Source organism: Phalaenopsis equestris, unplaced genomic scaffold (assembly GCF_001263595.1).
Source record: "Phalaenopsis equestris unplaced genomic scaffold, ASM126359v1 Scaffold000694, whole genome shotgun sequence".
Classification (NCBI taxonomy): domain Eukaryota; kingdom Viridiplantae; phylum Streptophyta; class Magnoliopsida; order Asparagales; family Orchidaceae; genus Phalaenopsis; species Phalaenopsis equestris.
The window spans coordinates 71,609-89,965 of record NW_018165134.1 but is presented as its reverse complement, the minus strand read 5'-3'; the positions used below and the strand labels follow the sequence as shown (position 1 = coordinate 89,965).

At 31.4% G+C, this 18,357-nt stretch overlaps 1 pseudogene; it reads right to left on the bottom strand.

The window, feature by feature from the left end:
* Positions 1-13,349: 13,349 nt before the first annotated feature.
* Positions 13,350-18,357, bottom strand: part of LOC110030291 — an 8,446-nt pseudogene continuing 3,438 nt past the window's right edge.

Genomic DNA, 18,357 nt, shown 5'->3' with positions numbered 1-18,357 from the left:
AAAGGTTTTGCAGACCAAACGGATGTCATATATTTCTTAGTTTATTTGATCGAGCCTCATCCTCAAGTCTTGTGTTTATCCTTCATGATAGATACAGGATTTGAGGTACAGTGCTTTTTCATTTAAACTATAAAAAATGTGGGGCAGTTTGATTTCATTTTTTCTAAAACTAAATATATATATATATATATATATATGTGTGTGTGTGTGTGTGTAAATTAAAACGTCCTTTCGAAGTAGAGGATGAGATTTCGATTCCGGCCACCGATAGCTTCTTACGGGCAAAACCCAAAAATATCGCCGACATATGCTATGTTTGAAATTCACAAAGATAACATGCAAATGATATTAAATTCTCCCATATTTAGTACTTAGGTTTATCCACACGTTTTAATGCTCATTTTTAAACTTATATCTCTTACAAGCAAAATTAAATTTTTAGTAAGAAATATTTTTATCATTCAAAAATATTTTAGGTGTTTAAACATGTAGATGAGTCAATTATTAGATAAGCAAGTAAAATTGGATCTTAGGCTTTACATATTTATGCATTAGACATATAACTTGTAAGCTTCTGAATGAGAACTTGCGAACATGTAAATTACTTGTGAATTTCATGCATGAAACTCATTTCTTAAATTATGAGAATTTACTCATTTTTTTTTAATTAAACTATAATCTTACTAGGAAATTTTTCTTAAGGCTCAAAAAATGTTAAGAGGAGTAAGCTTGAGATATTAAATAGATTTTTTTCTTAATTTTGAAAGCATTAAAAAGGTTTTTGAAAAATGGGTTTAAATTGGTTTTAAAATATAATATAATACATTTTAATTTTATAAAAAATATTTTCCTTAACATTTTGGAGCATTTTTAATTGAAGTTAATTATTTTAAAAGAGGTTTAAATTATTTTTAAAAATGAATAGGCTCTATCTTGATTTTTTCCATGTAAGTTTATACCTACACTAACAAATATATAAATAATCATAACGTATGATGTGAGTTTTGCAAGTGGTATTGTATTTGACCCATAAATTTGTAAACCCTCAATTTACTTACATAAGAATCATACCTTATTATTGATTCTTAATTAAGCACTTGAAATCACAAGTTGGATGATATTTTATGTAAGCACACAAACCTCAACTTGCATGGACTTTTCAGTAAGCACATGAAGTAGCTTTACATGGATTTTCAAGTAGGCACATAAGCAATAACTTGCATAAATTTTTAAGTAAGCACATGAACCACAACTTTACATGAATTTTAAATTAAGCAGATGAACCACAACTCACATTTTAAAGAAGCTAAGCGTGAATTTCATTGATCTATGCACCATCTTAAACACAACTTGCATTTTTTAAGGTAGCTAGGCTTGGATTTCACTAACATATGCACCAAGATAGACATAACTTGCTTTTTAAGAAAGCAAACATGGATTTCACTAACATATGCTTCAGCATAAACATAGTTTACATTTTTAAGGAAGTTAAGCATGGATCTCACTAACATTTGCACCAACATAAGCACAACTTGTATTTTTATGGAAGATAAGCATGGATTTCACTAATAGATGCACAAAAATAAGCACAACTTGCTTTTTCAAGGAATTTAATATACTTATTTATTTGATGAAGTAATACATGCGTTGGCTTTATTTTTATTGAAATGTTTAATTTTAAAAATAAGACAGTAGATCTCAAATATTTAACTGATTAAGGAGGTGATACTCAAATTGTTAGACAAATTAGGGGTGATTGGAGGCTCGTAAAATATGCTCTGGCCATTTCTTTTTAAAATTATATATATATATGTAAATTAAATGTCTTTCTGAAGTGGATAACGAGATTTTGATTTCGTCGACCGACAGCTTCCAACGGGCAACTCCTAAACATTTAAGTGCTCACAGAAATTAAAAGAATTTTAGGAAAAAGTGTAAATCCTAATAAAATATATTGGTTGTAAGATTATAGATTGCATTATGGGCAAATAAGACAGCTTATAAGACACATATAGGAATGTCCCCGTAGATTAATTTTTAGGAAGACTTGTCACTTGTAAAATTTGAGCATAAATCTTATTGGACTATTAAAGAATTCAATTTCAATTTAAATAATGCTGGTAAGAAAAATTATTACAATTGAATGAGCTTGAAGAAATTACGAATGAATCTTACAATAACGCTGGGATTTATAAGGAAAGAATGAAAGAATGACATGATCGACAGATAATAAAAAAAAATTTGAGCCAGGACAGGAAGTTTTATTATACAATATATGATTGAAATTATTTCTTAGAAAATTGAAGTCTTGGTGGAAAGGGCCATTCAAAATTGTAAGAGTCTATCCCTATGGAGCTAATAATATTGAAGATCCCAAGACTAGAAGGATATTTAAAGTGAATGGACACAAATTGAAACCATATTTTGATGGCTGATCCAAGGGTCAACATTGAACCAATGATAGCTACATTGAATATTTAAGTATTACTTTCAATATAAGTGATGGTGGATTATTTTGGAAGATAATATGGAAGCTTATATTTTATAAATAGTCGTAAGCTTCGATAGCATTTTTATTTGGGAAAGTAAGACAAAGGAACATATATTTTGCTTAAGAAAATATGAATACCAAGCGTTAGGAGAGCATGGCTTAATGCAATTATCACATTATGAGGAGGAGCATGTGCTTCTTAATTCCTCATGATTGAAATAGATCATTAGATATATTAAATGAGATAGTGTTCACTAGTAAAACAATTGTCAACTAAATGATACACAAAAATATTCACTTCTAAATTTTAAAATAATATGAGGATCTGTCTAATTTTTAATTTCTGGTTAGTTTAAGTGATCAGATTATGCAGCCTATCAATTTAATATCTGATAAATTTACATATCACATGTTCTAATTGTTGCATTCTAACTCTAATTAATATTGAATGGATTAAATAAACTATTATTTAATTATTGTGCGCACGCTTTTCAATTTTTTTAAAGTTATATAACCAAATATGCAATAAAGAATAAAGTAAAACAATATCAATCGAATTCACTGTATTCAGGGATATGAGAGTTTTAAAAGTACTGATCGAAGCTCATACAACACTCACCCAATTTAGAATGCCCAAACTTAATGGCCACTCACGCAATTCAATGGGCTTATTTAGAGTGCACTTTTCTAGCTCAAAAAACACAAAACTCAAATGACACTTGTCTAGATTAGGGGGCTCGAGCTAGGATGGCTCTCGTCCAGTCTAGAGTGACAATGCTACACCGTTTCACAATGAACAAACTCTCTCCACAAGAAAAGACTGGTGGGATAAAGAACTTGTAAAAGAATAGATTGTAGAGGACTTGACTGGGTAGAGAAGTTTAGATTGTGAAAGCCCTCAAGTAGAATGAATTTGAACTCTTAAATATTGAGGCACCTTCTGGTGTAATGGTTAGTGTTTCGGCATAAACGCTAAAGTTATGGGCGCTCGCATGGGAGCACTCCTAGGATGGGTGACCTCCGGGGAAGTTACACCAATGGGGAAATACCTTGAGGCTACTAGGCCAAAGTGGACAATACTTTGATGGGTTAATGTACAATTTTTAATATTTAAATTAATTAAATAAGTAATTATTTAACTTTTGTACACTTTTTTAATTATTTTAAAGTTGTACAGTCAAATATGCAATACAGGATAAAATTTGACGATATCAAGAGAATTTGTTGATAATCAGGATATGAGGCTCTTAAAAATACTCATCCAAGCTCATACGACACTCACCCACTTTAGAAAGACAAAACATAGTGGGCACTCATGTGGATAAATGGACTTAATTTAGAGTACACTTTTCTAGTGCAAAGGCTTAGAAGAAACTCACCAAATCAGGTGTAACAAATTTTTCAATTAACCTCTCTGATGAGTAAGATCTTCAATGCACTTATGTGGGGCAACAATCCACATATAATCTAATACTATTTCTAAATATTTTTAACAAATATATCATATTTTTATATCTTAAATTCGAATATAGCCTCTATGATAGTGAAAACAAATTGAAAATATCATGATGTGAAGTAAGAAATTATCTCAAAATTTTTCTTTTTTATTCTAAATATTAATTTATTGATTTTCTCTTCATTCTCTTTGCCTAAGTTGTTCCAGAGACCTTGTGGGTTTCATAAGTTGGGTCCATGTATCATATGAAAAGATATTGATTAATTATTCTTTTAGCTGTAGTAAGATCACATTGATGCTAACTACTAGAAATTAGACATAAATTAGACTATATATATATATATATATATATATATCTAGTACCTTAGCATTAAATTGTCCGTCAACATAGAAATTAAAGAGTACACAACCGATTGATAAGATGAATAAATAGAGGAGGGAACCTGATGATGATCCAATGAGCTTTAAAATAGGACAATAGAGCAACCCCAAGATTAGAGGTACTGCAAAATATTAAAATTTTATTATATATAAAAACTCTCAAAAGTTAGAATGTTGAAATTTATACCTAGTAGTGATGAGGAGTTAGCCCCAATCAGACAAATTGAAAGGGAGGCTCTAGCTGATGAATGTATTATATGAGGAGGTTCTATAAGCCAGGTTTGTCAAAAAGTTTAAAATACCACATTTAGAATTATATAAAGGTATAGTAGACATTGGTTATCATGTGAATTACTTGGAGTTGACTGCTTCACTACTTGACATAAGCGACACTTTGATGTTGCATTTATGACACTATTTTAAATATATCATCCCTTTGGTGGCTCTTGTGTCTCCCATTAAGAGCTAACCCTTTTCTTATTAAGTTTAAGAAGATGTTTGTTTCTTAGGTTATTAGGGCCCAAAGATATCTGATTAGCGCACTTGCATATCTGAAGATGAGAAAATAATTAAGAGAGTATCTTATGATGTTTATTAGTTCATTCTCAACTTCAAAATAGAAACAATAAAAGGCATTTTATCATTAGGATATCCTTAGTCAAGAATTACAAGAAAAATGATGTGTTAAATATGATGCAATAATTCCTTCATTTTTCTTTATTATTTGTGTCATTTTTAGGCTTTTTATAGTATTTATGAATCTATATGTAGTGTAAATGTGATTAGGCAACTTAGAGAGCAAAAGAGATGAAATTTACTCAAAAAAGATGGCCAGAAACCTAGGGAATAGGTAGCCTGGTGCCAAGAACTTGAGGACCAGACAACCAACCTCCCAGATTTGATTTTTAAAAGGTTTTTATTGTTCTTGCTTCATTTAGTATAGGAAGGTTTAATTCTCAAAATCAAAAGATGAAGATGAGGCGAGAGAAGAGAGAGACCAAAAGGGAAAAGAAGAGGGCAATTCATAAAGAATGAGTGAAGGTTGTTACCAGAGAATTCTCGGGAGCAGTCAAAGCACTTCAATTGAGGAATCCACAGGAGTGTTGTAAGTGTGAGTGGGTGTTCTCTTGAGTGAGATCAATTATTTGTGAGTGAGATTGAGCATATCGTATGCCCAAAGAGGGAATCGTAGTGAATCTGTTGATAACTTGTAATTTAGTGGGGCATCTAAGTGAGATTATTTTAACATTTTTTTGGTTTGAGTTGAATTCCTCTTTGCATTTTTTTTTTCTTTTAAATGAGTAGGAATAAATATCTCACTCCCTCAAATTAGTAATATATGCAAGTTAGTGCTATCCTTGAAGTGTGATTAACTTTCTATCATAACATGTTAAAATTTAAAAAAAGTGCACATAATTTATATACAGACTAGCGATTTTGATAGTTAGAATAAATTATGATCTAGTACTACAAGAGTAATCTAGTGGAATGATTAAATTAACATACATTACTTTATAAGTATAGGAATATTATTGCTAGAGTAGTGCAACTACATAGGGAAACATAAAAACTCAACTGTTTTATAATATGATTAAGGAACTAACAATAATAAGAAATACCATCACTTCTTAAGACCACCAAAGGGGATAATGAATACTATAATTCTATCATAACACGTCAATATTTAAAAATTTTGCACATAATTTATATATAAACTAGCCATTTTGATAATTAAAATTAATTATGATCTAGTATTGCAAGAATAATATAGTGGGATGATTAAATTAACATACATTACCTTAGAAGAATGGGAATATTATTGCTAGAGTAGTGCAACTACATAGGGAAACATAAAAAACACATAAGTATTTATATGATTAAATAATTAACTATAATAAGAAATACCAACATTTCTTGAGACCACCAAAAGGGGTAAAAGAATACTATTATTCTTGGTTCTCAATAACCTTAGATTCTTGTGGATAAAGTTAAATTGATTGGTCCAATTTAAGGGAGGATTCTTTACTTGATTAACCCTAAAACTTTGTTGTAATTTTCAATTCTTTGCAAAAGTTTAGTTAGTAACTTTAAAAAATTCACCCAACCTTAATTCTTCAAGCTACACTTAAAACTTGTCGACTAGAATGCTTTCAATTTTTGGGAATTAATTCATTTCTCATGAGACCAATATATAGACTCAAATAAAAATATTACTTGAGCGACATATGTAGGTGTATGATTGCCAACAACTTTTTATATGTTTCAACCATCATGTTTTTATCAACATTACGAGGGAACGATGTTATCTTTTAATTTTAGGAGAAATTTAATTGAACCATTAGGTTTAAACTTGAAACTTGTTGTATTTTATTTTTATCATATCTATTTTTTAATTCTATGTTAAAGACTTTTAAAAAATAGTGATTCAGATTTTCTATTTTTTTATATTGCATACATTTTCTATTTAATTTTATTTCTTCAAATTTATATGAACTTGTGTTTTCTGCTAGATTTAGTGTCATGCACTCGTGAGTTCTAAGTTTGCAAGTGTAGAATCTGAACCGTAAATATAGTACTATTTGATATGAAATTGTAAAATAGCCAAAGAAATTAAAAAAATCACAAAAATAAAAAAGAAACACTTAGCATGGCAAATACTCAGAAAGAGCATCCTAGACACCTTAGAGAGTATGACAATCCATGGGTTGAGGAAATTCACATGAATATTAATAAACCTATTATAGAGGCCACTATTTTTTAACCTAAACCTATTATCATACAATTGGTAGAATAACTACTTTGGGCGATCACCCACAGAGGACGCAAACTTACACTCCAAACTTACACTAAGCTAGTTCTTTAACAGTATGTGCCACATTCAGGTATAAAAGTGTCTCCAATGAAGTTGTTAGACTAAGGCTATTTACTTTCTCACTCAGAGATAAAGATAGGATCTAGTTAAACTCCTTAGCTCCAGGGTCAATCAATAATTAGAATAAGCTAGCCTAAAAATTTTTGGCCAATTATTTCTCTCAGTCTAAGACTGCCAAATATAGGAACAATTCACATCCATTACCCAGATAGATGGAGAGTATGTTTTTGAAGCTTGAGAGAGATTTAAAAACTTCTTAAGAAGTGCCCACACCATACTTTATCTATATGGCTTATCATTCAAACATTTTATAATGGATTTGTGGGACCGTTAAGGTTAATTATAGATGCTGCAGCTAGGGGTTCCCATATATCTAAACTAGTTGATGAGGCATATTCTCTAATTGAATATATGTATATGAATAATTTTTAATTCCCCTCTGAGAATTTTAACCCTAACAAAGCAACTAGTGTTTATGACATAGACATTTTAACAATCCTAACTTCATATATTATTACCTTTTCTAAGAAGTTAAATAATTTAGGGTTCAATTCAATCCAAGAATATTTACAAAGTGATGAGATAAATTATGGACCAGTAAGAGATTCTAATAATAATTCTTTGGAGATCCTAAATTTCATATAAAATTGGCTTAATAATCCATATTCCAATACTTATAATCTGGACTGGAAGAGCCACCATGATTTAAACCAAAATAATAACAACAAAGGTATGAGAAACCAATAGTGGGGTAGCAACTAGGTCAAACCTATAGTTAATTGGAAAAACTAGGGTAATAGAAATCTGATACCAATACAACCACCTAGATTCAGGTCTAATCCCCAGTTTAATTATGGAGAAGAAATTATTTTTGGAAAAATCTATGATGAATTTGAGAAATCAGATACAAAGTTAAGCTAGCTGGTTAACTCTTTGAATAAAAGACTCTAAGAAACATTATTGGGTAACATAGAGGTGAATCCAATGGGCTAAAATATACAATAGTAGAATGTCATTAGTCTAAGAAGTGGAAAGGAGTTAATGGAGGTAGTTACAAAAAAGCCTATCGTTACCTGAGAGACATTAGAAAACCTTTAATAAACATAAGAAAAACACTTCAACCTCTTAGGAAAGATCAATGGAGACCTCCACCACATTTTCTCAGAGATTAACAAGACAAAAATTGAACTAATAATTCTCTAGATTTTTTGAAATATTCAAGAAGCTTACGATTAATATTCCATTTGCTGAAGCATTTGAATAAATTCCTTATTAAATAAGATTCAAGAAAGAATACTTAAATAATAAATATAAACTTTCAAATTTTGAGATTGTAGCCCTAATAGAGGAGATCAATGTAATAATTCAAAGGAAACTCCCATAAAAATTAAAAGAACTAAGTAGTTTTGTCATTCCTTACACTGTGGGTGAACAACGTTTGGGGAAGGCATTGTGTGATCTAGGAGCTAGCATAAGTTGATGTTTTTTAAGTATTTAAGAGATTAGGATTGAGAAAGCATCAACCTCTCATTATGACTATTTAATTAGTTGACCATTCTTTAACTTTTCTTGCAAGATTATAGACGATATCATAATCAAGGTTGAAAGATATGAAGGAAGATATTGAGTGATACAATTTAAATTTTTGTGATTTTGATGCTTTAAATAAAATATTTTATATCTCGTTAACATTTTTTTGTGCTTGTTAAAGGAATTTATTATTTTGGATATGAAGTTCATCTTCCCAACTAATTTTTTTATTTTGGATAAGAAGGAAGATATTAAGAGATACATTGTAAAATTACATGATTTCACTTATTTAAATACCACATTTTATATCTCAATCATTATGATTTTGTGCTTGTGGAACGATTTTTGGTGGTATTTTACGTATTTTTTGAATGTGCATCATAGTGATAAAACAAAAGCTATAAAAATTAGAGGATGGACATAATTATATAGGCCTTTGGAATAATTATGCTAGATCCTCATTATAATTGTGTAATTATGCATTTATAAGGTTTAGCTACACTAGTTTGAGTTGTAACTATTTCGTGTTGACCATTGGTTTGTTTACGCAATTGTTGAACCAAGTTTATTTTGGCAAATTTTTTCATGAAAATTTTGGTAAGAACTATATAAGGAGAGCTTAGGCATGACCTAAGACACTCTTGGACATTATTGAGTACATCTATTTAGCTTTTAGTAGCGTCCTATCATCCTCATGGTTTTCTCTAATGGCTTTTCTTGGAAAAGATTCCTAGGGTTGTTTCTTGTGAGTTTGGAAAGTTTGCTAGGAGAGATTGATTGCAATTGTATGAGACCACAAAAATCTTGTATCAAATGAAGAGGAACATGGCGTCTTGTAAGAACCGATGAGTTTTTCAATACTTACATTTTTTTTTCTTTTTCTACTTGCAATATTAATCTGTATGTTTTCATTTATCATGCATAATAATTAATCTACTTTCATACTCCTCTTATATAATGCATATGATTTTATCGATAATTTCTTACATGGATTTTGTTTCTTAGATGTCTTTTTCATGGTTGGATTTCATATGTTGATGTAGTAACTTTCTGGTTTTAATTTATTTTGAATCTAGCCTGATACAATGTTAAAATACTTTATGATCTAAGACATCTAATCATCTCCAAGAAAAATAAGTAGGTTAATACAAAGTAGGCTGGTGGAATATATATATTGTCATTAGAAAACTTTAACCTAGATATGAGACTAGTAAATTCTTGGGAAATGTTGCATGGTTAAGTCCCCTTAACTATAATATGTGTTATAACTCTACTTATGACCTAGACATAGATTGAGGTTGACATTTCTCTAGCTGTTAACAATATTGTAGATTCTATAAGAAACATCAAGAAACTAATAAACCAGTGTCACAAAAGTATGGACCTTTCAACCCAGAAAAACTTAACAATAGTGCTACGAAAACAGTTTATTTTCTACCTTGTAGGATCTTAGGAATTTTAAAACTTGCGCATTTGATACTTCAAACTATATTCAAAGATTTCTTAAATTAGAACATCATCAGTTAGAAGAATAAGATAAGTTTTCCCTTAGGAACAATAAGTTGACTCATAATTGTTATATTATTTGATTGATACGTATACTTATATGATTGACCAACTTAATTCACAATAGTTTTGGGCATTAGTGAGATCGTAATTCTTTTGGTAGAGTTTTTCTTGCAACTGGTAGAGCAAATAATGATTTACACAATAAGAAGTTAATAATTAGAGCTGAAAATGATGAATTGATTTTGAAAGTATATAATTTAATTCCAACCTCTTATTATATCTCTAATAGAAATTTAAAATAAAAATTAAAAATTTGTAATAGATTTTAAAATAAATTTTGGAAAAGAATGAATTAATAATTTAATTGATAAAAAATTAGAATCACAAGTAAATGATATAGAGGAGTCTCCATGTCATCTAAAACATTGGGTGATTGATCGAGTACTATTAAAATGGAAACTTTGATTCTCAAGAAAAATCATAGTTATGGTTTAATTGGGAGGTGACCCATTATCTTGTAGTGTACCCGCAGGTTCACTTTGCTTTATAAAATATCTGTGGGCTTAGGTCAAGATGGGGATATTAAACTAAAAACTTATTGGAGGAACATTAACATATCATTCCTGATTTTATTGAATACATTTATATATAATTCTCTTCTTCTTCTCTAGAGCTTTTCCCCCTTTGATGCCTTTTATTTCTTTTCCAAGAGCTCTCATATGTCGCTAAACATTTTTTCTTATAATTACCGCTGCAACTATTCTTAGTTCCTCAACAAATAAAAAATTGATTTTTTTTTCTAACATTTAGTACTTAAGCACTACATTACCCATAATATTATAGTTTTTTCCATCCTATAGAGACTAGGCATTATAACAATGGCACAAAAGCATTGACCGCTCATTCTCTTGCATATAAATTCAATCATCCAGGTGCCCATGCATTGGAATAGTGCCATTAAGAAGTTAAACATTAATATAGTGTCATTTAGATGCTAGAACATTGGGGCCTAGCCATTCAAGAAAATTATACATACACGTACGACATTTAGATCTTCAATCAATATTCTCAACTTTTTATTAGTCATCATTCTACATATGTGAATTGCTCCAATTCATTTTCTTTTCCTTGATAATCATGATCATACTTAAATAAATACTAAATAAAAAATAATCTATCAAAAATTCATTCAGCCAAAAAAATTATTTATTTAACAACAAATTTGTTAATAAAAATTCTAAAACCTTGACATTATATGAGCATTATGTGTGTATCCACAAATATGTGGCAAACCTGACTTTCCATATAATATTTTATCCTAGATGACTTATTTTAACATTCATAGTCCCACTCCCCAATTATGCTTTGATATTTTAAACATCATTTTGCTTTAAGATCCTACTAAAGTTTCTCAATATTGATTAAAGTTTTAGAGTTCATCAGATATAGTGTTTAGAGATTTTAAGAAAAAATTAAAATGATATTTTTAAAATCTATGAATAGATTCTCATTCTTCATTTAATGTGACCTCGAATAACACAAAGCTTATATGATTTAAGAGATTTAGAGCTTGGCCCAACAATCTTTAATAAGATGTCGACCTTTCCTATTAACCTTGACCCACACTAATTCCAGCAAGCCACATGCATGCTATAAATACTAACATTGATGCATTTAATTGATTATTATGTTAATTCATGCCATTGACACTAAAATATACACATCATCAGTAATGAAGTTTATATATATAGTTAACATCAATATTAAAGCATACCATCGCCAATACAGTTGATGTTTATCTTAACATCAACTCTAATGCTCATTATCACCAATAGGGTCAATGCACATTAGCAACATCAATAGTGATGTATGTAATTACTATTAAAGTTGATTTTGTTTCATCGACATCAATGTTGATAACTACCATCACCCATAAGCCAATGCACATTATCATTGACAAGATTAATACATGTTTTTAATGCTTGCTACCACTGTTGAGATCTCATCGTTCATTATCACCATCAGTGATAATGCTTGACAAGAGAATCCAATATTGATACCAAAACTTACACTCATTATCATAGTCTTAAGCATCCCCTTTTCTAAGGATGATAAAACATACTAACAAAAATCTCTTAAAAATAACTCTTATGTCTCTAACATCCTCCATTACGATACTTTCTAAAACACATGTCAACTACATTGTTTTCTATTAATCATATGGAGAAATTTCAATAAATAATTTGGTGCTAATGTTTTTTTTTAAATCAAACAATAAGAAAAGTTGATAAGAGTCCATTTAAAACTGAACAGGTTGTTTGAAGCTTAAATATTCCTTGTTGCGTGCATGTCATTATAAAACAAATGTTTCAGCTACCTATCTATACATGCATTTATTCAATGCTTGTTGTTGCCAAAGAGATCATCATTCATTATCACCATCGACGATAATGCATGACAATAGAATCCAATATTGATAGCAAAACTTACGCTCATTATCATGGTTTTAAGTATCCCCTCTCCTATGGATGATCGAATGAGCCAAATGAGCCACCAAAAATCTCTTAAGAATAACTCTAATATCCCTAACATCCACCATTAAATATACTTTCTAAAACACATGTCTACTACATTGCCTTCTAGTAATCATATGGAGAAGTTAAAATAAACTATTTGGTGCTAATTTTAACAAAATAAAACAAATAATAAAAGAAGGTTGACAATACTCCGATCAAGATTGCACTGGTTGTTTGAGTCTAAATATTCTACATTGCCCAAATGCCCATATAAAACAAATGTTTCAACTATTCTATAACTTCATTTCTAAAAATAAAATTATGTTCATCGAATAAATGCAATAAATTTTTTATTAAAAGAAAAAATTAATTTATTCAATTCTCTTTTCACCATAATGTACATAATACTTAGCAAGTTATCTTCTACAGATGGTTTTGAAGTTTAGGATGTTCTTCAACACGTAATAAACTAAAGAATAAATACACATGAGTTCCACATAAATGAAAAATAAAACTATCAATATATCAAGCAGTTTAATAAAAATTCAAAATGAAATCACAAAAATAATTGATTTTTCCTATTGGTTTCATAAACCAATTTCAACACTATGAACCTCCCATTCTTCTATGGTTCATAAAATCAACCCATGTTGCTTACATCCACTTTTAATTTCAGAAAGGAAAAAAATAGGGGTAAAAAATACAACTTTAGATGATGAGTGGTTAAAATCCCTTGGATTTTACAGTTATGGGACTTCTAACACGATGTTTATTACTATCAGACCACTCAAGCAAACCAAAAACATAATCTTTTGCAACAAAGTCACCTATTGGCGCTAAAGTAAGTTTAAAAGTTTTCTCTTCGCCAGCCTCCTTAAATGTGAGGCTCGTTGGCGCCACTTTTATTCTCACCCCATTGGGGCTGGGTACACGAGTGATCGAATCACTGAGCTCAGGAATGGTGATCGAAGGGTAGTTAAGATCAACCAATGCCCGAGCTTTTGATGGGCAGTTATATTTTTTGAAGGTGGAGATTTGAGTTGAGCTGTACCCAAGAGCACAGAGGAAGTTCAAGTAGTCAGTGACACTGAGGTCGTATACAAGACCCGGGTTCATGGCACGGTTGGGACGAACATGGCCCGACCCATAGTTGAATGGGTTGGCTTTGGCTAAAGTTCCGTTTTTTATTGGCTCCAATAGGTTATCTCGTGCTTTTGCTGCTCATTTCATCAACATGACATGCACACACGTCATTTAGCATGTCAAAAGTATATAGTATGTTCTAATTAAGAAGAGATTAGAGTGTTTATAACGCATGAGACTAGTATGGGCACCTGTAGTCATGATTGCTGATTTGATAGCAGCAGGACTCCAGTTCGGGTGAAGGGATTTGAGAAGGCCAACAATGCCAGCAACATGAGGGCAAGCCATGGAAGTACCAGACTCTAAGTTGAAGGGGAATCTACGTTTGTCGAAGTCGAGACCGGAGGGCGAGGTTCCTTCACTGTAAGCAGCGATAATGCTTACTCCTGGAGCAGTTATATCAGGCTAAAAACAGAAGAAAAAAAATCAAATTTTGATGGAGTAAAAGCATAAGAAAGTACCAGAAAGCATTTGAGGTTTTAAAAGTTCATACTGACCTTTAGGATTTCAGGATTTATGGTGTTGGGGCCTTGAGATGAAAATGCAGCCATGAATGGGGCTGGCTTTGTGCCAAGTTTAGTGACTGGATGGGTAATGGAGGCCTTTGGCGACCTATGAATATAAGCAGTAATTAATTGAATGAAATTTATTAGTTATAGTTTGATTTTCTTTTTTTTTTTTTACTTAAATTCATCCTCAGGTGAACTTCGAAATATTTACTTGGTAGACTTGATGTAGGCAAGAAGCTTGAGGCCGTCGGAATGGGTGATATGGGTGGCCGGAAGGAAGTGAGCGTCGGCAATGGTCTCATCGGCGGTGGAGATATCATTGGCTAAAATCATACCGGCGCCGCCGGCTAACTTGACCACCTCACCCTTTTCCAACCTAGAATTTGTTCCTTCCTCTTGTGCAAACCAAAATTTTTCCCTTCGCTTTCTTCTTGTCTAAACTTCCAGGAAGGCACAGGTCTCTGCCAAAATGATTTTTTTAAAAAACAAAAATCAAACTTTGAGTCTATGGCTTAAATCTTGCCACAAATATAAAAATATAAGTGTTAATTGCATTCTTAAAAACTAAATTTTATATTAATTATTTTTAAATTTCAAATAAGGGAGCAAAATTTGCCGAAATTGGAGCCTAATTTGAGTGAATATAATTTTCTCCTTATCATAATATGATTGGTCATGAATAAATCTAACAATATAACTTCATTCAAGCTCATCTTGTATTTCAGCCAGATTTCTTTGCTTCATAACATACCTCAAAAAATCTTCTAACAATGTAGCCATGCTTTTAATGAATAAAGACAGTAATTAGTATGAGTAATAAGTTCAAAGAATTACTGAGAATTGACTTTTTAAAAATTGCATTTAAACATGCACTCAATTGATATGTCACTAATTTGTCAAACCGCACTTTATATTTATTTAATATAATTTCCCCAAATCACGGACTACGCGGGTAAAGCTGCGTGCGTAATAATCTTTTAATAACCTCGGTTTCGCGGTTATTAGGGGTTTTTGAGCGGTTGTTAATGTATTGATTTCAATAACATATAACTTTAATAACCTTTCAATAACCTGATTATATTTTATTGTTATTCATAGGTTATTATGGGAGTATTGCAGGGTTAATAGAGTACGAACGCAACTCTGCATGAGTCTACCGTATACAAATATTCCCCCCAATTCACGAGCGACAAGCTTATTAATTGATATAAATTAATGCACAAATTCCAATCCTCAAACTTACGCATCATCGCTAGAAGCATCAGCATTTGCAGCATCAATCGAACGAATCAACGGGTACAATTTGTTTTTCGCTAAGCTTTCGCTCGAGAGGCTCTGCCCCTGAAAAATACCAAAAATTCATTAAGAAAAAAATCACTATGCTTTTATAAACTTTTAATCATCATATTTCAAAATAGACAGAAGGGACCAATCCAAATCCAAAAAGAATATGAGAAATTCTTATAACAAACATTCATTTAAAAAATTCAAACCATGAATTGCCGCTTCTGGTCCAACACAACATAAGAAGGGAACTCCCTATCAATGGTGCTGGCTCCAACCGTAAACAGCCACGGTGCGAGATTCGAGACAGATGCCGGCGCCGGCCCCGAGTTCCCCGCCGATGTAACCACCGCAATCCCATTGTTGACGGCATGAAAAGATCCAATTGCAATCCCATCTCCGAAATAGTCGGTGGGCTCGCCGCCGAGCGAGACGGAGATGACATCAACGCCGTCTTTGATGGCGGCTTCGAAGCCGGCAAGAATGTCGGCGTCGAAGCACTCGCTGCCGTTGGTGGGAGGCCAGCAGGGAGGCCAGCAGACCTTGTAGCCGACCACACGTGCTCGGGGAGAGCCGCCTTTGGCCGTGCCATTGCCAAAGCCGAGAACGCTGGCGTTGGGGACGAAGCTTCCGCCGGCGGTGGAGAGCGTGTGTGTACCGTGCCCCTCCTGGTCGCGGGGGCTGTTTACAGTCGAGTTTACGGCGCCGCCGGCGGCTAAATAGCCTTTGTTGAAATATCGAGCGCCGATCAGCTTCCTGTGTAAAATCAGTATTAGAGATTGATTGGCATCAACACATGAATGCAAAGATGATGTTGGAATTGAAAATTATGTTGTTTTAGATCTAATCTTATGGCTTGAAGCTGAGAAACTTGTCTTAGAAAATGCAAAATTTTATTAGTTTCATCGAACAGTGGTGTGTTTTAATTAGGGGCGTAAACAAGCCGAACAGGAATGATCCCAGGCGCAGCTCATGTTCGCTTCGTTTATATTTCGAGCTCAAAAAGTGTGTTTGTATTCAACTCATTTGCTTAACGAACCGAACACGAGTTGTTCCCGAGCAAAGAGTCGTTTTGACAACCTTAATCATGTAGCTATAAGATGTTAAGAGTTGAGGCAAGTTTTAAACATTTTTATGTATATTAAAACATCATTTGAATCTAATTTAATAATTTTTATTCTACTTTTTAAATCAATATTCTTAATTGGTTATAAATCTTTGTAGCCTTTTATTTAATTAATTCTTTTTAAAATACTACTCATCACTATATATATATATATATATATAATGAGCAGTATTTCGAGCCAAAAAGAGTCAAACACGAACGAACAAATCTTTGTTCGTATTCGACTTGTTAACTCAACGAACGAGCCAAACACGAGCTGTTCGTGAACAACAAACCGTTTTAAGAGTCCTAATTGTAATGAATCAATAAGTTTTAAATCGCTATTTTGTTAAATATAATAATTTAAATTTTGCAGTGTAAAATGAGCTACACCTATTTTATGATTTTCAAAACATATGTTGGATCTACAAGCAATAAGATGCTGAATGATGCAAAAAAATGAGCACACATTTTAGAAATTTCCAGCTGTGTTGATTTCTTATATTCTTTGTGATTGAAATTAATTAATGCTTAATAGTTTTAAATAACCAATTAAAACGATGATTAATGATTTTCGGCCACTAATTCAATTTCTATAAATGTTCAAAAACGAATACAATTATAGTCAACCATTTAATAATATTTAATTAAATGGAAATAATGAACCTCGAATCAGGTGCATTCACGTTGTAACATCAAGAAAAGAGAAAGCGATTGGTAAAAGCTCATATACGGGAGAAACCAATGAATCACATTCATGTGGAATTGATAAGGTTTTTTTTTGATCTGACCCGATAATTAAGAGAATATTTTTCTCGTATTATTTTGCATTATTCATGTGTTATTGTGTTATTATAACACCATAAATATCCCCAGTACAGAATAATACATGAATACCACCACAATAACATCTGAATAACGCGGAATAACACGGGAGAATATTTCTTTGTGCTAAAACAAATTTTTTTTTGTTTTTCTATCATCTCCACGTGACATGATTTTATTGGACTCCGGACGTATTTAAGAAAATTTTTAGTAATAAGGGAAAATTTTGACCAATAAAAATAAATAAATAATCAAAATAATAAAATGAAAGATAAAATAAAAGGTTGAAACATGACCCCCTTACCAAAAATAAAAATGATAAATGCATTAACCAAAAATAAATTATAAATATTAAATGAGAACAATTTATATAAGAATTTAATATGGAAATTAATTCTCCCTTGCCACAAAAATCCAGAAATTGGAACATGGCTAACCTTAAATGTCATTTTCATATTATGAATACATGCATACATTAATAATTTATCACCATTCAAATCATAATAATTGGCATATGACAAAAATTAAAATTTAATAATAATGAAAATGGTCAAGAGAAAATGACATTTTTGCTGAGCATAGCTGTCGTTCATATCATCCTATGAGGCTCCCATGTGAACATATTAATAAGGTATTTATTATTTGAATCTTGTAAAAAATATTTAATTTTATTTTGTCTCATTAAGAGTGCATTTGGGGCTGTTTGTGTTTATCCAGATAAGTCATCTATCTGGAA